Source organism: Eretmochelys imbricata, chromosome 1 (assembly GCF_965152235.1).
Source record: "Eretmochelys imbricata isolate rEreImb1 chromosome 1, rEreImb1.hap1, whole genome shotgun sequence".
Classification (NCBI taxonomy): Eukaryota; Metazoa; Chordata; order Testudines; family Cheloniidae; genus Eretmochelys; species Eretmochelys imbricata.
In genome coordinates this window covers 216,163,729-216,185,678 of record NC_135572.1, presented here as the reverse complement: position 1 = coordinate 216,185,678, position 21,950 = coordinate 216,163,729, and the positions used below count along the sequence as shown (strand labels likewise).

The window sequence follows — 21,950 nt, the reverse complement described above, 5'->3', positions numbered from 1 at the left end:
CATTCCTATAGTGCCGTATAGATGGTGCATAATGGAATCACTGTCCCAGCACTGAAGTCATCCATACTTGAGTGAAGCACAGCACACAGCAATACTGTGCATGACAAACTAGCTCAGGAAGTGAGGCAGGATAGTGGATCCAGTTGTACCTGCTGGGGGAAATTTAGGGAGCCTGCATTTATTCAGGATGGACTATGGCCAGGACTTCTCTTAAACATACAAAATGGTTCCTGAGTCTTTTAAAATGAGATTTAGTAGTTGAGCAAAGTGGTGACTGTTAGCCCTAAAGACTGATCCACAATAGGAGGCAAAACACAGACAGAAACAGAACAGGCCTCTCTCTCTTCTCTCTCTCTCTCTCTCTCTCTCTCTCTCTTCCCCTCCCCACTCCCTCCAGACAATGCAGGATTGTCCTATAAAATGTATTCTCTAGTGCTGAGTCCAGTGCTGTTCTAAATGACCTGAGTGATGGGGCCACCATGTCCCTGGGACACCATTCCACAATCTAACAGATCTGTTAGAAAATATTTCCAGAAATGTCTCCCCTTTGCTCAGTTTTGTACCATTTATTTGTGTACTTGTGGTCCCTTCTCCTCATTGAAATACATTTAAGATGTCTTGCCTGCAGCAGTTCCCCTGAAGGTACACAAAACATATCTGAAGCCCTCTCTTCCACCTCATCCTTTTATGTCTCTCTCCCTGTCTCCTCTTTGAATTCATGCAGGATACACTCAGTGGTGCTGGAACACTTTTTACACTGGGGGTGCTGAAAGCCAGTGGTCCCCAAACTTTTTATGTCCCACCCCCTTGCCCCTGTCCATGTCTCCTCTCCCCAGAGCTGAGGCCAGAACCTGGCTATGGCTCCGGGAGTGGAGGGCCTGGACAGGGGTAAGGAGGCTGAGGCTGGGAGAGGGGCCAGCAGCAGGACCCCAGGTGCATGGCCAGGAGCAGAGCCCCAGGCGCAAGGCTGGCAGCACCGGGACCCTGGGCATGATGCCAGTGGCCGGGACCCAGAACAAAACCTGGCGGTGCTGCAGCAGGTCCCGCACCCCTAGTTCCCGCGCCTATGGATACACTTTCACTCCTGTACCTCTGACTGTCACACATACAATCTGAAACCTTGACAATTTCAAACCCAAAGTGGAGGAAGGTTTCCCTCTGCTGGTGCTCTGGAGAATTACCTCTTAAAGTTAACATCCAAGTGAAGCGCCAACATCATCCACAGAAACTCATGATACAAAGTTAAATTGAAACAAAGGGAGCAAAGTGATTGGCCAAAAGATCTCCAACTCAGAGGACACGTAGCTTGTGGGCTGAGGCTCATTAGTGACATTAAGGACATTAACAGCCACAAAGTCACTTCATTATTATCCTGAAAACTGTCCTTTTCCCTGACTACAAAAAACTTGACAACGGTTACGCTGCTGCTGTGCAGAAACCACAGCCTGTCATGCTGACCAATATTGTTTTATAGTTTCCTTGTACTTACTGTAGCCATCTGTTTTCTCTTGGTTTACACTTAGATTGTAAGCTCCTTAGGGTCTTTTTGTTCTGTGTTTGTGCAGCACCTGGCACAATGCAGTCCTGGTGCATGACTGGGGCTCTGAATACAAATAATGCAAATGCCTCTTTATATAATAATAAGAATAATAGTTGTTGTTATTATTATTAATAAAGTAGCAGTAGTAGTCCAGAGAAGGTCAAAACAAAGCATAGTGTTATAGAGACTTCGCTGTTGTGATAATGGTCCCTGTATTAATAGCTAGAGAGACAGAAAGGCAAAGACAGATAAAACACTGTCTCGTCACTGTCCAGAGACGAGACAGTGACAAATGGACAGTTCGATAATGTCCCCAAATAGTAGTTTTTTAATGTAATCCACTTTGAAAAGGCAAACACACACAGTTGTTCCCACAGGCTAGTGGCCCCCACTTGTGCAGAAGCATGTAGCTTTGGTGGTGCAGAACATTTGCTGCTGCAGAGATGCTCACATTTCACTAGTGCTGAAAACCCTTCGTTACTGCAGAGACGCACACGTAGCGCTCATCCAGCCAGTGCTTAAATTGGTCTGAAAAAAGTGTGTCTCTATCACAATATGGAAATGGCGGCTTTGGTAAGACTGTGAAGGTGTGCCCCTTAACAACCCAGCTCTATTTATTTATTTATGGAGGGCAAATCTGTGACCCCCTTGCGACACCCGTGTGCACACGCACACACACACACACACACACACACACACTCTTTAAGCACTGCATTTCACCAGCATCCCAAATGCCCAGCTGGATCCCCCTGCCCTGATGCTAAGTACTGCTGCTAGCCCCTCTCTCCTCTGCACACCTGCGGAGGCCTTACCAGCTGCTCCCTGCTGAATAGGCTATGTCAGGGTTTCTTGTGTGTGTATTGCTTCCTAGTTCTGGCTGCCTGAGAAGAGCTGGTCCAATAGGTAAGAGGGCTGGACTGGCTTGGGGGAGGGGGGTATGCCCCCTACTGGATGATTCTGTTACAGCTTTTTTATGTGTCCACCCCTTCCCTTGGCTGGCTCAGTGTGTGCAGGTTTTAGACTTAGCTGACATGACATCTTCCTTCCTGGGATGCACCACAAGTGCCCTGTAAATGAGCCTCTGGGGAAGGGCTCACTTCCAAAGGCTATTTTATGTGTGATGTAGGTAAACGGGATGTCATGTGACCTGACCTCATGCCCACTCAGAACGTCTATATAACGGTGGTGCTTCACAGAATCGATCATCATCTCTTTTGCTTGACCACATTACTGATCGTCTCAGGAAAAAAGTGAAGGACTGAATGGGCCACGGCGGCTCAGCTCTCTTCATGTTCCCAGATGAGATCTCTTCAGGGTAGGGATTGCAACACACAGGGAGTGAAAGAAACCTGCATTGCCACTGCCTGTGGTATGCCACTCCAAGGTTTGCCACTCCGAGGGTAAACAGAAGCCTGAGACTCCAGGGACGGTCAATCTAGCGCATCTCTCTAGCACTGCGCTCACACTCTGGGCATAAACACATACAACACAGCCCAGGTTTTCAGAGAAAATATCAAGGCTCGGGAAAAGCTGTGAACAAAGGCTCCCATCTGGCAGGCGTGCACAGGGCCTCATGGCTCAGTGCTATCAGATCTATGGTAGATTTGAACATGGGTTGCCAATCTCACAGGGAATGGGAAAGGCAGAGGGAGAAGGGGGTGCAACAGGAACACACAGAATGCTGTGGAGGTAGAAAATAGCTGTCTCTGAAAACAGCTCACTAACGAAAAAGCTTGCCACTGACTTATTCTAGCCATGCAATAAGGCTTCTGCTAAAAATATGTGTTATGAAGAGATGTCTACAGTTAGACGTAATCCTTCCTTTATACACACACACACACACACACACTTTCCTCCACAAATGCAGTAACGGAGCAGCTGAGGAAATAGATTGTGGTTTCGGAGAAGCTCTCTGATAGTGATTGGCTGAAGTCCTGGAGGGGTGGAGCCTTGGGTGGGATTGTTTTTGTATGAGATTGTAACGTCGTGGGGACAGGGGGCCCACGGTGATACATTCCCTAGGGGGGCCTTTACAAAAACCTCCCGGTGGGTTTCCCGTTTGAGAGTGTATCAGGACAGCAATAGCACAGTCTGCAGCAGGGCAGGCACGTGCTCCCTGGGCTGTGCCTCGCGTGTGCGGCAGCGAGGCAGGTGGATTGCATCTGGGGCATACTTAGACCATTCTACCGCGCAGCAGGGACTCTCCACCTGGGCCTGATATGCCTAGAAGACTGCAGCACAGCATGGGTTCTGTCTGGGATGTATCGAGAGCATTTGGCTCCACTCCAGCGGGGAGGCAACAGAAAGATCAGCAGCTCTGCCTGCATATTCTACCGGAGAAGTATTTATGTTTGGTAGGACAGCCAGTCCTGGGTTGGAGCTAAAACATATGTGAACCAAACAGATTCAGCTGGGGTATACCTAAAACGCATGTCAGTGCAAGTGGGAGAGACTTTTGCTGATGTGATAACGTCTTGCAATAAGTGTCCCTTTATTCATGTGAAAACCCTCCCAGAAAAAGACAATCCAAAACATAACAGAGACCTGATAGAAACATGACTTGCTGTGTCCGATGCAAAACACAGAGGCAGTAGCGATGTAAGTGTAAAACTCTGTTGGATCTTTCACTCTCCAGTTCAGCTTCCGGTATCCTTTGGGCTTGGCTGATCATAGTGACAGGCTCAAGGATTCTCTTTGACCCTCCTCATTATTAACTCAGGGATGGCAGAAGTTAGACTCTCAGCGACTGAACCTCCTGGACTGTCTTTGGGGCTTTGGATTGATTTCTTTAATCTATTAGGAAACCCCATAGTGTTCTATCAGGGTCTTCCTAGGACTTTGGCACTCTGACAGTAGAGGAGATGAAATCAGGAGCTCTTTGCTTTAATTCAGGGATAAAAAGGTGAAAACATCACACTCTTTGCAAGCACCTGTTTATAGTTATTCCTAGGTTCCATTAAGTAACTACTTCATTGACCATTGTACACCCACTAGTTACAGAGCGAATGGCTGCCTACTCCTTGGAGCACAGGACTGGGAATCTGGAGCTACTAGTCACCAGGAGGTTCTGTCCTTGGCACTGTCACTGACTTGCTTGATAACCTTGGGCACATCAGTTTCCCCATCTATAAAATGGGGACAATATGTATTGATCTCACAGGGGTAGGTGAGGACTGTTTAGATCAGGGGTTCTCAAACTGGGGGTTGGAACCCCTCAGGGGGTCACGAGGCTATTACATGGGGGGTTGCAAGCTGTCAGTCTCCACCCCAAACCCCGCTTTGTATCCTGCATTTATAATGGTGTTAAATATATAAAAAAGTGTTTTTAATTTATAAGGGGGGGGGTCGCACTCAGAGGCTTGCTATGTTAAAGGGGTCACCAGTACAAACGTTTGAGAACTACTGATTTAGATAATGTCTATAAAGCAATGGGAGTGTGAAATATAAATAAAACAATAAGAGGATCAATAAATAATGAACAGTGCTCTAGTGAATGCTAAGTGTTGCACATAAGCAATGTGAACTGTTTTTATGCCAATGGTCACTAAACCGGGGCTGAGTGGCCCTCACATCTCTGGGATTTTAGATAGAGTAAACACCTCCTATGTCTGTCCACATCACCTGCAGCATGTCCCTTTCTTCTGCTTATGGTGCAGCCCCTTGTCACCGTGACCAACGATAAAGTCTATTTTGGCGCAGGCACAAAACTCACTGTGTTAGGTAAGAAAATCCCATTTTTCTTTATAATCCCTTGAAATCCCAGATCTTCCCCTTTTGGGAATAACCCCCCCATCCACGTCCCCCTTTGGTTATTGAGCTGGTGTTTTCCCAGTGTGCCAATTACCCAGCCTACTTCGGAGAAGGGACTAAACTCACTGTTCTAGGTAAGGACATAAAATTCCTTGTGGGTTGCTGAATGAATGTAATATATGTGGACAGTGGGGCTGCCCTGGCAAAGAATTAGGAAGGGTGAGGGGCTGTGATATATTTGTGTATCCTAAATTTGCATTAATATAACAACCTCTGAAAAATCTCTCTGATCCACAAAGGTGTAAGTATTCCCCTAGAGAGCTAGTTATTCTGGGGCTACAGAACATTAAAAACCAACACATGCATCAGTACATCTAATCCAGAGGGGACTGAGTTACAATCATGTTTTAGATAGCACAAACAATAGTGTGTAGGGATCAAACCAGAGTCCATTAACTTCAGTAACTCTGGTCTCTTTGGGATTGAACATACACATGTTTTGTCTGGGATGACAAGGTAACAAACAAATATGCATGATATTTTTAACAGACAAAATAGAACAACAAACAAACGATCCGTTTTATCCCAAGCCGTGCTCCCAGATGCCTTGTGCTCTAATTCCCAGTTGCTCTTTTTCCATCCATTGGGACACAGGGCCCCTAACAACAGACCAAATGGGGCAGACTTCTTGGCACAGCTATCCTAGGAAAAGGGATCATTTAACCAATGGGAAAGCTTAGTGCAATGAGAATCCAAAAATCCCAGAAGAAGATGCTGCTTACTGACAATAGACAACCAGGTCTAATGCATGTGGTTCAAACACAATAAAACGCTTTTGGGGGATACTCCCATGTAGGCCCTCTGTTTGGATTTGGAGTCCCCAACTTTGATAGACAAAACAAGGTTGCCTTCATAATCCTGAAATATGGCCATTGTGTTGTCACTGGCACACAGTTCTCCCCAGGGTCAATGTACTTACTAACAACAGTTTTTTGATTGCACCAGCCCCCTTGTAATGAGGATATAGAAGGATTACAGGTTATTGATGGTGATTTCCACAACAGGGACAGTCACAAAGAGTCCTATAGTAACTTTTCAGTGATTAATAAATCTTTATGAGATGTGAGTAAGTCTCAGGTACCTGGCCTCAAGGAATTCAAGGTGTAGGTCCCAGATTGACTGCAGCCAACAAAGTTGCAAAGTGCACTTTGAAGATTTCTGGTCAAGACAGGGAAGAAAAACTAATGGAGCAGAGAGGGTCTCCCCCCGGTGCTTGCTGAGGAACCGTTATCCTTACTGTGTTCAGGAAACTCTGAACAGCCTGGGGGATGGGACAAGCTGCTAAGGAATGATGTGGAATCACTATCTCTGGAGATCAAGGCAGACACTAGAAGCCCAACTATTGGGGATGGTTTAGGGACAGTGAACTCAGTCCTGCCACGACGGAGGGGAATGGTCTGGAAGGCCCCTGCCAACCTTAAATGAATCAATATTTGTTTTAACAGAGCATAAACATTAAGTGAGATAAGACTTAGATGGGGGAGAGGGGAGAGAGAGATGACCATGAGCAAAGGGAAGGATTCTGGATGGATATTAGAAAGTATTTCCTACAGTGAGTCTGACTGTGTCTCCCATCAGTTGAGTCATTTAAACCTGGAGTAGATAGAGCCCTGAAGAAGACACTGCAGGGACCTGTCCTGCGCTGCCCCACAGCAGGGATGGATTTGGTGTGATCTAACAGCTGGTTTCCATCTGTTATTTCAATGGCATTATAATTTGCTGTGCCTTTGGTTTCTCCTTCTTTTGGTGCATGGTGAGGAGGGGGATAGATTGCAGGGTGGGTTCAGCAGAGTGAGTTTGGAGGTAGGTTTTCCTGCAGCTGCATAATGGTGTGAACTCTGAAAGACAATACTTCGGCGATGGCACCAAACTCACTGTCCTAGGTAAGAGAGAAGCCTGAGTCGTGTGTTGTTTGTGATATTATTGAGGTATTGCCATTGGAGACCTGACCAGTGCTTCACTTAGTCCTATGTCCCACTTACTGGAACAGGCCTCTGGTCCATCTAGTCCAGTGACCCACAGCTAATACCAGATGCTGCAGAGGCATGTGTGACCCCCACCCCATCCATAAAGTAGCTGCTAGTGCCATCTGGTATCATAGTGGCAGGCTTGACACCAAGCAATGGCCAACACAAGCCTTGGAACCTGTGGATTGATAGTTTTGGTGTTTTTACCCTAGCTGGTGTTATTGCATGTTGTATTCTGAGCCATATGTGTGTCTAATTCGTTTTGGATTCAGCCATGGGACTAGGTCAATCTCCTCACTCTACAGAGCAATTACATAGGGCCAAAAAAGATAAAATGAGATGGTTGGGGGGTTGCAGTGACTCACTTCTCATGTCCTCCCTGGGCTGAGGTGTATTATAACATGAACACTCACTGGGAGTCCTATGACAGGAGAAAGGAAGAAGTAACAGCTCTCTCCAGCCATTTCTGAAGGGAGTAAGGAGGCTGGGGATGGGGGACTCTTCCCCAGTCCATGTGGTTTTTGCAACTCTCCTGCCTCACTGTGTAACAACCGTGAGCAGTACTTTGGAGACGGGACCAGGCTAACGGTGTTGGGTAAGGAACGGGCTACTGGCTCCTGGGCTGTGGGCCATGGGGGGGAGGGTAGTAGGGAGAGCATAGCCTGATGGCATCTCTGGGACGGTTGCGCTCCACTACATTCTTCTCTCACTGACCCCAGTAAAATGTCCGACTGCCTGTCTGTCACTCTATCTTTTTCTTGATTTTCCTCTCTCTGTAATGTTCTTATTCCCTCTCTCTCTCTTTGTCTCCCTGTGTCTCCCACACACAGTTCCTCTCTCTTGTCCCTCTCTTTCACCCTCTCTGGGGGCTGTTTTGAGATAGATAACATAAGAAGGACGTTGTAGAATCATACGCTCCTCTTTGCCTCCTGTCTTTTGCTGTCAAATGCCGGAGAATAGTCTGATTGCAGTCTCCAGTAATGCAATCTAGCCATGATTGCTACAAAGTTTCCTGAGTTGGGGAGCAGTGGGGGCTGGGCCAGGCTTTAGCTGTTGTGGGTTTTATTCTGACAGCTTACAGCTGTGTTCTAATACCTCTCCCCTTATCTTCGGAGCTGGCACTGTGCTCACTGTTACAGGTAAGAGGTCATGATTTATCTCCTCACTCCCCCGAAGGACGCTTAAAAGTTTCGCTTATGCTAGTGACATGTAGCATTCACACAAGTGGAAGTGAGGGAAAACTGGCAAGACAATTATTCAAGGCACAGTCTCTACCCAATTGGTCTTGCTGTGAAAATAAGGGGAAAAAAAACAATGATCGTGTACTCACCCATCAAAAAACATTGACTTTGGCAAGTGGGTATATAAAATAGACTATTCCTAGGCTACTGTATCAATAGATTTCTTTCAGATTCTCTCTTTCTATGTGTCTGCCTGTATGTTTCAATCTCTCTGTTTCATTCCTAGTCCACCCATTTCTCTGGCCTTCTATGTTTTCTGTGTGTTTTGCAGTGTTGTTGCAGCTGTGTTGGTCCCAGACAAGAGGGGAGAGTTAATATCTTTTATTGGACCAACTTCTGTTGGTGAGAGAAGTCTGGTTCCAGGCCTGAAGAAGAGCTCTATGGAGCTTGAAAGCTTGTCTCTCTCACCAACAGAAGTTGTTCTAATAAAAGATATTAGCTCACCTACCTTGTCTTTTTGTGTTTTGTCCTTCTCTAGCTCTGTCTCTTTCTTTGCCTTTCTTTCCCTCTCTCTTTCTCTCCATCCCTCTCTCTTTGTCCTTCTTTTTTTCTGTCTGTCTCTTTGTCTTTGTTTCTCTCTCTGTTTCCATGTCTCCTCCACTCTCTATTCCTTGAGGGCAGGATCTATAAGCACACTGAGCATTTACGTATGCCAGAGAGGCTTTGAAGGCAACTGAAAACAGTTTGTAAAACAAAACACTAATTATGATGGTGGGAACAGGAAAAGGGATCATAGCTCCCCCATAGTCACAGTATTGGTTATGGGGAAGGGGAGGCAGCTGCTCAGTTTCCTACCAGACCCCTACTACTGTGCTCTGCAGCCAGCACACTAAATTTTGCGGAGGGAGCCCATCTCACTGTACTAGGTGAGCACTGACTGTCGTGGTTAATATTAATTGCTGAAATAAAGCACCAGGATTTGGAATCCAAATTAAAACTTCCAAATCAGGTTCCACGTCAGATAAAAACCTCCACTGACTTTCACACACCCTAGAAATGGTTCCTCTACAGGAGCCAGTCAGACCCAATGAGCTGCGTGATATGCTATCTCTCTGAAATGGACATATCCCCCGTAGGATATGCTTAACCTATTGCCTTTCATTCAGTATGGTGCTTCCAGGGATCTTGGAAAGCATTCATAATGGAACCCATTTCATTAGGGGATAACAGTAATTATAGTTTTCTGAGTGGTAGCTGTGTTAGTCTGTATCAGCAGAAAGAACAAGGAGTGCTTGTGGCACCTTAGAGATTAACAAATTTATTTGAGCATAAGCTTTCATGGGCTAAAGTCTACTTCATCAGATGCATGCAGTGGAAAATACAGTAGGAAGATACATATATATACAGAGAACATGAAAAAATGCAGTGTGCATTTTCATGTTCTCAGTAATTATATTGGAGCTGCAAAAAGATCAGTGATTTGTTTGATTTTGCTACACAACTCTTAACTGCAAGGGTTCCAACAGGGAGAAACTTAGTACTATAATGGTGGGTGCTTTAGAAATGCTCCCTGCCTAAATTTGTCACTTATACAATATTTTCAAAACAATACACAAATCACCTCACCCAAGCATCCTTCAAGACCACTAAGGGCAGATAGACAGACAGACAGACAGTGCTCTCCTTGTTCTATTGTGACTGGACATCCCTTGTGCAATTATTTGATGTAATCTCTCCAGGATACATCACTGGGCCAGGGGGACTATGTACAGGCTAACTACTTAACAGCCACTGTCTAGTAACCCTGCTTATATGTGTGGTTTTGTCATCGTCCACCAAGTAGCTCATGAACATGTTTGGCTACATTCAGTGTTTTGGATTGTTACTATGGGGTAAGTCTCTGCTTTTGTCTAGGGAGCCAACTGGGACAGGGTACTCTGCCTCCAACACTAGCAAGCGGGAATGGGGCCCTGTACTAGGAAGCCCATGGCTATTCCTCAAAACCTCATGGTGTGTACAAGCCAAGAGGTGGAGAGGAAGGGCAACTAACCAAGGAGGGAGTGAGGATGGAAATGCACCAGTATCATGGCCTGTGGGTGCCACAAAAACACACATGAAACTTGGAGTGACACTGTCTGGTGTGTGAATGTGCCATGGAACACAGAAGTATGTGGGCCAATGCAACTGCACAGGTTACATAGCCCTAAAGTTGCCACAGCATGGGACCTCCAATTATTAGAAATAATTAGTATCTTCACTTTACCACTCAGCTCTAGCCACACTGTTTTACCCAGCAATATGGTGGGACACTGGGGTCAGTGTTGACTTACATGGGAGAAAGTCACCTCCTGAGTCACCCACACCCTTTCTTGCAGCCCTGCACCCCTTAGCACCATGCAGGGACCTTTGGGTCAATGCTGACTTACAGGAGAAAAGGCCCCTTACTGAGTCACCCAAACCAATCCCTGTACCAATTGCTTTTTCCTTGAAAGTCTTCCGTCTAAGTACTGACCCTTCCTAGCATGAGAAACCTGACACAATCTTAGCCCAAGTCAGTTAGCCTGAAGATGGGGGAAGGGAGCCAAGAAGATGTGTGGTGGGGAGCAGCAGAGAGCTGGGAGGATGTGGTGAAGGTAGAGAGCATAGCAGATGAGGGGAGGAGCTGTTCATATTGTGTCAGTGCAGAATTGAAAAGGCAGCAGAAGTTTCAATAACAAGGCCCTGGGGGTTTGGTCTCTGCATGTGGTTAAACGCTCGGAGTCACAAGTGATTGGTGAGTCACCATTCCATTCCACCTGTCAGCCAATGTAGGTCTTATTCTCAAAACCACATGCAACACTGAGATGACAATGATACAAAGCATTTCCAAGAGGTCACAGCGCAGGTGGTACTGTTCTGTGGGCCACGCTTCCGAGCATTGTTCTGTCTGTGGTTTACAGATAATAAACAGGGTGTCGACCCAGCATCGCTCTCACCAGGGTCATGCAAAACCCTGCAATCTATATACCAGGCATGCATCACAAACCCCACCCCCTACAGGTGCTATTATTTGGCCTCCTTGCTGCCATTCTCAGCAGAGAAGCCGTGGAGTAAATGGGTCATGGAGACTGAACACCCCTTTCACTCATGGAGGTGGTCACTGCAAGTCAGGGATGGGACATGCTGACAGAGCAGTGTGTGAAGAAGCCTACACCAGCCACGGCCCATGCTGTCCCTGTTGGGTGGACTTCAGGATCCAAAGAATGTCAGTCCAGCATCTTTTCCCAGCACCAAATTCACTGTAGCCTTAAAACCAATCAGTGGACTCACTAAACCACTTCAATCGTCATCTGTGATTAGAAAGAAAGAGGTGATGTTTTGATCTTAGTTAACTAGGGAATAAACTCACAGTTCTGCAATGCCTGGCACTGCTCTGAACTGGGGTGAGGGGTCATAAAAAGTCCTAGAAATTGGAGTAACTGACCCTTCTGAGAAAGGCTGGAAGGAAATGAAAAGGAAAGCTGGATCTGGAAGAACTGGCTAAGAAAACCGAAGATATTATAAACCTTGTAGAGAGAAGTTTCAAGGTAACAGATTATGGCTGCCACTGAGGAAAGTTCAAAAGGTAAGGACCAAATACATGCCCCCAACTCACACCCCAAAAGAGCTGCCCTGTATTTTTGTGCCACCAGTCACACACTGTTGCAAAACCCTGAAGCTGCCAGACAAAAACTGACCTTGGGACTCACAGATATACTACCTTGGGTGGCTGTGATCTGTTCAGAACTCATACACTAAGCAGGATTAGCCCTGATCAGCATATGAATGGGAGCCTTCCAAGCAAAACCAAGGCTAAGCAGGGAGTGGGATCAGTGACTTCTTCCCCTTTAGTCAGTACGGCTCCCAATGCCCCAGTGTGATGCTAAGGGGTGCTCTGCTGCTGGAGATGCCATTATTTGGAAGCAATATAAGAGCTAAAGCCCAGGGCCAGTCATGATGCTTAAAGGTCCCAAAGCAATTTTTGCAAGAGTTAAGGTTTTATGGTTACCTGTTTCCTGGAAAAATTCCAGCAGGTGCACTATATTCCTCTGACCTCAGATTTCCCTTGCAGCATCAGGGGATATGGCATTAACTCCTCTCTCTCTGTGCTAATGTTGTGCAGTGTCCTTCCAAGTGAATGGCCCCTGTGTATTGTCTGTAAAGCACTTTGTGAATCTCTGGGTTCAAAGACACTATAGGAATGCTGGTCTCTCAGTCATGTGCGCCCAGATCCTCAAAGGTAATTAGATTTGAGGAGCTAGGCCATAGTGCTTATACAAGTGGATGGAGGAATCGCATGAGTAAGAGAGAGACAGGCTTCTTGGGATGAAATGAGCAAGGGTAGGAAACCATGCTCTGCATACACACACACACACACACACACACACACACACACAGAGTTGTTAAACCTCTACATCGGCTCAGTGGGTGGCTTTTTATTTCTTCTGACCTGGCTCTCCCCATTCCTGACTTATTCCATTAAACTAAGTGCTGAGAGTCTGATTTCATGCTCAAAGAATAACAAAGCCATAGTGTCTTCCCAGTATTCTCACCTGATCTCATGGATCCTGTATGAATAATCTCCTGGTCTGCTGGGATTGAGCGTGTCAGTCCCTGGGCTTCTGGGAGGGAATGCATACATCTGTAGCTGTGCTGAATTTCTAGAGCTAATAAAAACCCAGGACACATTTTTATTCAAAGATTTGTCAGATAAAATTCCCGATGAACATTTTCTGACCATCTCAGTTAATTTCTCTGTGGGGGCGAGTCTGACTAGGTACGTGCATGTTTGTTTGTGACTCTACATCTGCATCTATACATATGATTCTGTGGGGAGAGGGAGAGGCCATTCATGTGACTCTCCATACCTGCCCCTGAGGGTGTGTGACAGCACATATCCTTCTGCAGTGTATTTGTGCCTTTGCTATTCTCTGCATGTTCTTGGGTGTGTGTCGGCACACTCCTCTGTGTGTATATGTCTGCCTGTGCCTGTGTAACCACTCGGTATGATGTGTCATTTGTATCATGTGTTTGTGCTTGTATTCATGTCTCTATGTGTATTTGAGAGATCAGGTGGGTGATGTGATCCAACTTCTTTGGGTGAGAGAGACAAGTTTTCCAGCTACACAGAGCTGTTCTTCGGGGCTGGGAAAGTTACTTAAAGCGTCATAGCTACATATAATATCCTGGGACCAACATGACTACAACAACACTGCCTACAATCTGTGTGTATCTGTGCAGCTGTCTGTACGTGTGTGTCTAGGCTGGGTACCTCTGTGTGGTTTCCCACCTCTCACAGCTCCCCTCTCCCTCCCGTAAGCTATAAATACCAGTTTGGCTTAGTGAGGGGTAGTGGGGAGGGAGCATAGCAAGTTCCTGCTTAGAGAAACCCAGGAACCCCTCTATCCGGCCAGGTGTCTGTTTGGTATGATCACCCCCAGCAACATCATCCGTTTTCCCTTGTTTATTCAGTATAAGCACAGACCCTGCCATTTCCCCAGGCCCTGCCTCTGCTGGGTGACTCTGGGGCGGGGCTGAGGGAGGAGATGTTTTTGCATGAGGTTGAACGATTGTGGGGACAGCAGGGCCACGGTGATACATTCCCTAGGGAGGCCTTTACAAAAACCTCCCTCATGTAGTGGATAGGATGCAAGGCCCCCTGGGGTGTGTGCACTTCTTGACACCCAAGGCTCCACTAGGAGCTGCCTGCACATTTTCAAGGTTTTGTTCATCCTAACCCTGACGTGTTCCTGGGCCACAAAGAATGACTCCTAACCAAGACCACACAGCAGACCCCGGTGGGAGGAGATTCCCTTTGGCTCACCCAATAGCTCTTCTATCTATGGGACCCCCCAGGATAGGACAGTCTGTACCAGATAGGCATCCTCTGTAGAGGAATAAAATGCGGGTGGTTGCCTTTGAAAATCAAGACACATGGCAGCCACGTTCTTCCACATGCCACTTTTCTGCACCTTCCATCAGTGTCTCAAAGTATCTTTCCCAGAGGGGCCAGTGTCGCTGGAATCCCACCCCAAGGTGGCTAGGGAAAACTGTGGTTGATTTCGCCAGGCCTACCAACACTGTGTTCTGGCAGCGCCGTGTACTTTGGAGAGGGGACCAGACTCACTGTCTTAGGTAAGTGACTTCTAGGAATTAGGGATCTAAAAAAGCCTATCACCTCCCATCTTCTCCATCCTCCCACCCCAACTCTCCCAGGTGAGAGTATACCCTACAGGAGATTCTCCAGGATTCTGTCCAGACCAGTTTTCAATGTCTTACATGAGGGGCTTCAACCACTTCCCTTTGGGAGACCATCCCACAGTTATTTCCTAACACAGCCAGCCATACTTTGGCCAGGGGGCCAGGCTGTCAGTGTTTGGTAACTTTCCTTTGGGCCATTCTGTCTATTATCCCAAACAGGGTCTGTTTCCTCTCCTCCCAGGGTATTACAAGATGATTATCACAGTTCCCCATCCCTACCTTTGCTCTGGGAGCAGTGTATTTTGAGATGGTCTCTGTAGTGCTGTGATTCATCTCCAGCACAGTTTGGTTCCGGGACACGAGTGACTGTATTAGGTAAGGAAAAGAAGCTCAGGCATTAAATAATTGGTGACAATGAAATACCTTGTTCAAGAGTAAATGAAAAAGTCATGTGTGCAAATTTGTCCAGAACAGGGTCTGAAGGAACAGGTTGCAGCATGGGGTGGGTGAAATCCAGAAGAATTCCCTTCCCCATGCACACCACCACCACTGCCCTTTGACCGCAGGAAAGGGTCACTGCTTCTAAAATTACACGAGAACAGGAGTCTCAGACTGGACTCAGTTGCAGGGTGGGGTTGAGATTGTGGAGATAGATAGACAGATAGATAGATAGACAGATTAGATTAGATGATATTCCAAGTGAACACAGGGGTTTTTCATCAAATCCGTCTTCCATAAACACAGCATTTTCTAACACTGTACTCAGTGCTTGGAGGTTGGTGGGGGGGGGAGCGGCAGACACATTATCTTATATAAGATTACCTAAATCTGTTGTGTCTCCTTGGATAATCCACACCTCCTCCCCCAACTGGTAACTTCCCTGAGGCTGCCTTATTCCCATAGCTGAAGGCAGGTGATTCCTGTACCCCTTCATAACACTGTGTAAACACACCACAGTACTTTGGCCAGGGTACCAGGCTGACAGTGTTGGGTAAGTTTCTTCGTGGCCATTCTGTCTATTATCCCAAACACAGTCCATTAGTGAAGGGATGTCTGATAAGAGCAACTGACAGCAGTAAGGGGTTAATTTACTAGACAGGAATAAATGAATGTAATAGCTTGGATAAAGGTGGCTAACGGAAGGTATGAGAACCATTTGGAAGGGTGCAAAGAGGGAAAGGAGGCCCCATCTCCAGGACCATTTAAAGTGAGTACTGCTACAAAGACCTAGAGACTGCACTGTAGGGGGTAATCCTGCCCTGGCTATGGGATTGGGGAAGGAAGGTAAGTCTTTGCCATCTCTAACTTCTATGATGTGACTCAAATACCCAAATTCCCAGAGGTTTGCAAACAGGCAACAGGCTGACATTTCATCAGGTAAATTCAGTATTCAAGGAAGGGTAAAAGGAGCAGAGAACAGAGTCCACCTGAGAAATGGCAGCCCCTTGGGGGACACTGGTGTTTCTAGGCTGTGGGTCTATCACTGTGTAACTATGCTGAAGCTAACTTCGGCGAGGGCACCAGGCTTACAGTGCTAGGTAAGTGAAATCCAAGCAGATTAAAAGTCACCACTGTAAAGGCACTGGCAAATTTTGGAAGGGATCAGTTTGGGGAGAATCAGGGGTGTCCTGGAATATCTCCTCTAGTGCATAGCTTGAAATGGCTCAGTGTTGGGAGGCAGGTGGGCAAAGAGGCCATGGGAAGATCTAAAGAAGGATTTTTTTTCTCTCAAAGCTTGTCACGTTCCTTGTCTCCCTAAAGCACTTTAAGTGCAGCACATTGAATATTGTGCAAACAAATGTAGCTGATGTTCTGAACTCAACTATCGCTGGTATGTAGCCTCCGGTATTACAATGTGTTTTAGCTGAAAGAGAAGAAATGTTGTCTGGACAGGAGCTCTTTCCAATAAGCGCCCTGTGGGTCTCAAATCTCCACCTGGAACAGCCCATGAGGGCTGAGCAGAAGGGAACTCAGTTTAATATCTCCTCCAAAGCAGTTTAATGTGCCTTCCAAGGAGGCATCATCCTCTTTTTCCCATAGCACTGATGCTATGCCAGCACTGGGTGCTCCAGTTAGAGGTTAGAGGAAGCCTGGTTTATTGTCTTCTTCACCTTAGCAGAAGTTTCAGGGTAATAATCACTGCCATTTGGGCTGCTGCCTGGAGGTTTTAGCAGTGAGCAAATTGTCTGTGTAAACACACAGCCGGTATATTTTGGAGAGGGGACCAGGCTCACAGTTCTAGGTAAGAAAATGCATCTTCCAAAGTATCTCTGAACCAAACTTAGCAAAATCTACAATTCCTGTCTGGGGAAATTTGTCCCCATATAACTATTTATTTTTGGTTAGACGCATTGCAGGGAGAGTGGGCATTTTCCCATTTAACCCTGTTAAGATCAGCGTCTAAAATGTAACCATGAGAAAGGTGGATATTCTACCTTATCATTTCAATTTTACCTTAGTAGTTAATGTTTCCCACAGTTGCACTGGTTTCAGTGGGTGGCAGGATGAAAAGTGGTCCTTGGTCATTTAACTAAACAAAGAAATGGAGAGAACAAGGAAAACACACAGAAGATCCCAGGCAGGGACAGAGGCAAAGAGACATGTGGAGTCAGAGAATGTGAATCTGAAAGCCATTTGAAGAAGGGATGAGAATTCCCTGAAACATCTCGCTACTTGAACTAAAAATAACAAAGCTGGAGATAATATAGATAGCAAGGCAATAAACCTTCATGATATGATCTGAGTGTTTCAAGAGAGACTGAGGGAGCTCAGTGTATGTAACCCAGGGGACAGCTGGCTCAAGGTGGTGGTGGGACTTGATCATAGTCTGTAGATCCCTCCAAAGGAACAGGGAATTATCTACAGATCTGGAGACAGAAAAAACAGGAGGCAGCTGCCTGAAGCAACGGTTGGAAAGGTTTAGGGCAGGCTGTGAACAGATATTTCTGTGTTAGTGTTACATGGCATGGGGGACAATTACCTGCTGGCACAAGCCAGTGAGCAGCTTATGCCCTGAGAACACAAAATGTACAGGTTCACCCCCCAGCCCCCGCTGGGATACTCCTATGACTAGTGTTTACTAGCCTCCAGCAACTGCTGGAGGAGACAAGATCAAGGCTCCCTTGGGCTTTACACTTTGGGCTGGCTCTGCCTTTGAAGATGTTCACTTTGATTATAACAGTTTCACGCTGTGTTCTTACAATTCCCCGCTGAACTTTGGCCAAGGGACCCAAGTGACTGTCTTAGGTAAGTGGAGGCAGCCAGAAAAACTGCAGGGATCTAACAATTGTCTCCCACTGGCCCTGGGAGAGGCTTCTATGGTGACACATTGTCATCTTCCACACAGATAGACAGAGACCAGTATTTACCAGTCAGTGGTGCTCGGACCCTACTGAGAATGCTATGCATGGTATAGACCCCCTTTCTACAGCTCCGCTGAGAACGTACCTTGAAAACTGCATTCATTTCTGGGTCCCTCAATGCCAGAAAGATATTGACAGAGCAGGAGGGACTGAAGGATGGGAAAAGATTAAGATAAAATATGTTTCACTTGACTAAATGCCAGCTAAGCATTCTACATACATGGGAAGGGTAGGCAGGGGGAGGAATTATTAAGGGTGCTCCAAGAGGGTAAGTGTAGGGTCAACAGGATGAAACTGAGGAAAAGGGGGGAATGCCAGGCTGCAAAGGGGTGAGTATGTCTTAACAGGCAGATCAGAAGATCTGTCAGGCTGTGCAATGGCATGATATGGGATGGGGAGTGGCCCACGAGAAGTGGGAATTGCTTAGGACAATGAAGGCTAGGATTGCATAAAGCACAATACAAACAGGGTACAAGTAACTCCCATTGGGAGTAATTCCCACTCCTTATGCAAGGAGAAGCCCTCCTGTGTGGGCTTGGAGGAGTGGGTGGAAAGAAGATGGAAAGCTGGAAAGGGTTAAATCTGGATGGAATGTGACCTGATTCTAGGACCACAATGCTGTGTTCAGCACTCCCAAACAGGCAGATTCCCTCATCACCCAGAGGTCAAGAATTGCTCTCCTGGGGGAGGAGAGATGGGAGATTTCAGGCTCTTTCATTGACAGATAAGAGGAGGAAGAGAACTTCTCCATTACTGCAGCCCACCGCCTCCTTCCCTCCCTTCCCCTCTCCAGAGAGGACTTTTCTGACAGGGGTGTCAGGCTGTGTTCTACAAATATACTGTACTTCGGAGAGGGAACACGGCTCACAGTTCTAGGTAAGAGATACCAGCAATCATGTCTGGGCCACAGCCAGCAGGTCATAGGCTGGCAAATACACCAAGAAAAGGGTTTTGGGAAAGACACTGAGAGAGACAGAGGGAAAGGAAGGCAGTTGATGACTGGGGAAAAGAACAAACCCATTACTGCTATTAAATTTGTCCTGGGCACAGACAACTGCAGTGTTAACTTTGCCAACATTTTCTTGCCATGCTAAGAAAGAAAGAAAGAAAGAAAGAAAGAAAGAAAGAAAGAAAGAAAGAAAGAAAGTGTTTTAATTTCATGGTTAATGTCTGGAGCATCTCCTTCAAGTCTGGAATAGGAGGAGATCTCAAATCTAATCAGAGAAAGAAGGGAGAGCACACGGGTCCCTAGAGTGGTATTCTATATCTAGATTGCAATATAAATCTGGTGGAAACTCCGGGAAGCCCTGCTCAGTGCCCACTTAGGGTGCTGGCTGGATTCTCTTAGAAATGAAGCCCATGCAGTGCCAGCACCCCAAAATTAGACTACACCTATTCAGAGGTGGTGCATCTGCCCCCTCTCCCACCGCGATCCAGTATAATCCCTGGGATGACTCTGTCTTCTATATCTAAGGGAGCATCTGTCCCTGAAGAGGGGGTGAGGTGAAGAAGACTGAGGTCAGGAGCCAGACATTCATTAATAATAGGACTATCCTGCAGCAGCTGGGAGAACAAACAGAGAGATTGGATGAGGGTATAAAGCAGGGGGGGTGGGAAGGCGGGAGAAGGAGCTTGAAGGATAAAAACTGACCCTGAGAGTGTGTGGCTATGTTGAGGTTCAGAAGCAGAGGATGAGGTACTTTACTGTGGAAAGGGAAATGAGGGATCTTTTGAAATATCCAAATCATCACTGGGGAGCACATACAGGATATTAGTCTTCTAAATGCTGCTGAGACAGCACAGCTAGATGGCTAGTGCATATACTTTCTCCTGAGCATGCCTTTGGCTACAATTCTGGAAGAGTCCAGCATTTTAAGGGTTAACAATGGCATCTCATGGGGATCAGCCCAGGACTGGGTAGTGAGTAGTTTTGGTGTTGCAATGCAAAGCTGTGCTCCACAGACATCCAGTATTTTGGAGCTGGAACTCGACTGACAGTTCTGGGTGAGTGAAAATGACAGCAAAATAACATAACCTACACCCCATGCTGGGAGAGGACTGGGTTTGGGAGTGTGAAAGGGGCAGGATTCTTGAAGCATGAATCGGTGAAACTGAATGAAGAGGGAAGCCTTTGGGGTGGATAGCAGAATGTAAAATATTCTCCGCAAGTGAACTGTAGGATATGTCATTGCTTGAGTTATTTAAAGCTAGGGCAGGACAAAGTCTAGGAGAATAGAATATAGAGAACAATTCTTCACTGGCTAGGAGAAAATAGACTAAATACAATCTAACGGCACTTTATGGAGATGGCAGCATTCCCTAGCCCCACCAAAGCAGCCCTGTTCTGCCCAGTCCCGAAGGAGTGTAGAGTGGTTTTGGTGGGGTTTGGATGGGGAGGAAGATTGGGAGGGATGGTTTTGGTTCAGCTCCAAGAGGCTGTGAACTGGAACGCAGTACTTTGGAGCAGGGACACAGCTGACAGTTCTGGGTGAGTGGAAGCAAAGAAAGAAAGAAAGAAAATAGCAGGCAAAGAGACTGGAATAAAACCCAATTTTTAGAAGCATTTCTGGTGGCAGCCAAATTGATGGACTTGTCTCTAACGGGGTTAATCTAGAGAAAAGAGGGACAGAGAAACAGACAGACAGAGATTAAGACAGACAGTGAGGGACAAAGCAGAGAAACATAAAATAATGAAACACAGGTAAGTAGAAACGAGTCCCGGTTCCAGGGCATTTGTAGCATGGGAGGAAAACGCTGTGTTCTGGTTCTGGCTCGGTGCAATATTTTGGAGACGGGACCAGACTCACAGTTCTAGGTAAGAAAAATAAATACTTTTATCATCTCATGATCTGTCTCTAGCAACCCAGTGGGATCTGTACGTTTCCTAAGAAACCCATAGCCAATAAAAGGCATCTTCATTTTGGGAAGATAGGATCCGCAAAAGGAAAACACTTGCGTGAAATCGCAGCTCCCCTGGAGTCAATGGCAAAACTCCCACTGACTTTAATAAGGCCAGGATTTCACCCCCAGAGATTTTTTCTGGCTGGTATGTGATTGTACCAACCTATGTCAGAAAGAAGATAATTCTGTGCCTAACATTATGTGATCTGCCTGGGACATGTCTGGAGAGCATATTTAAGGAGAGTATGCTGGGTTTGTAATAAAAAGGTGACGGGAAAAAAGGAATAAAAAGGGAAACAGACAAAGAAGACACACAAGAGAGAAAGACAGGGAAGGATGAAATACTAAGGAGGAAGATGATTTTTTTTTAGTGTAGTCCGTGAGGGAATAGCTAGGGATAAAGGGGCTGGAACTGAATTAAAGAGAAATCGTTCACATAATGTATTAGGAATAATTTCTAGAGTAGGGGGGAAGAGATCTTGAAATAGTCTCCAAAGGGAAATGGTCAAAGCCTCTTGAGAGTGTACTGTAAGGCAGTGGTTCACAACAAGGGGTACACATACCCCTGGGAGTACACAGAGGTCTTCCAGGGGGTATGTCAACTCAGCTAGATATTTGCCTAGTTTTACAACAGGCTACATGAAAGTCTCTAGCAAAGTCAGTACAAACTAAAATTTCATACAGACAATTACTTGTTTATACTGCGCTATATACTATATCAGTGTTTCTCAAACTGGTGCTCATGATTTAGTTTATAATTACATGGTAAAAATGAGAAAGTGAGCAATTTTTCAGTACTAGTGTGCTGTGACACTTTTGTATTTTTATGTCTGATTTTGTAAGCAAGTAGTTTTAAAGTGAGGTGAAACTTGGGGGTACGCAAGACAAATCAACCTCCTGAAAGGGGTATAATAGTCTGGAGAGGTTGAGAGCCACTGCTGTAAGGAGTAGCCTTACTCTGCTTGAGAAG

The 21,950-nt window shown here is 46.2% G+C and overlaps 1 protein-coding gene across 1 annotated transcript in view; it reads left to right on the top strand.

Moving 5' to 3' along the window:
* The window catches only part of LOC144267525 (T cell receptor beta chain MC.7.G5-like), a 167,545-nt gene that overhangs the window by 139,011 nt on the left and 6,584 nt on the right, over positions 1-21,950 (top strand). The window lies entirely within an intron of this gene.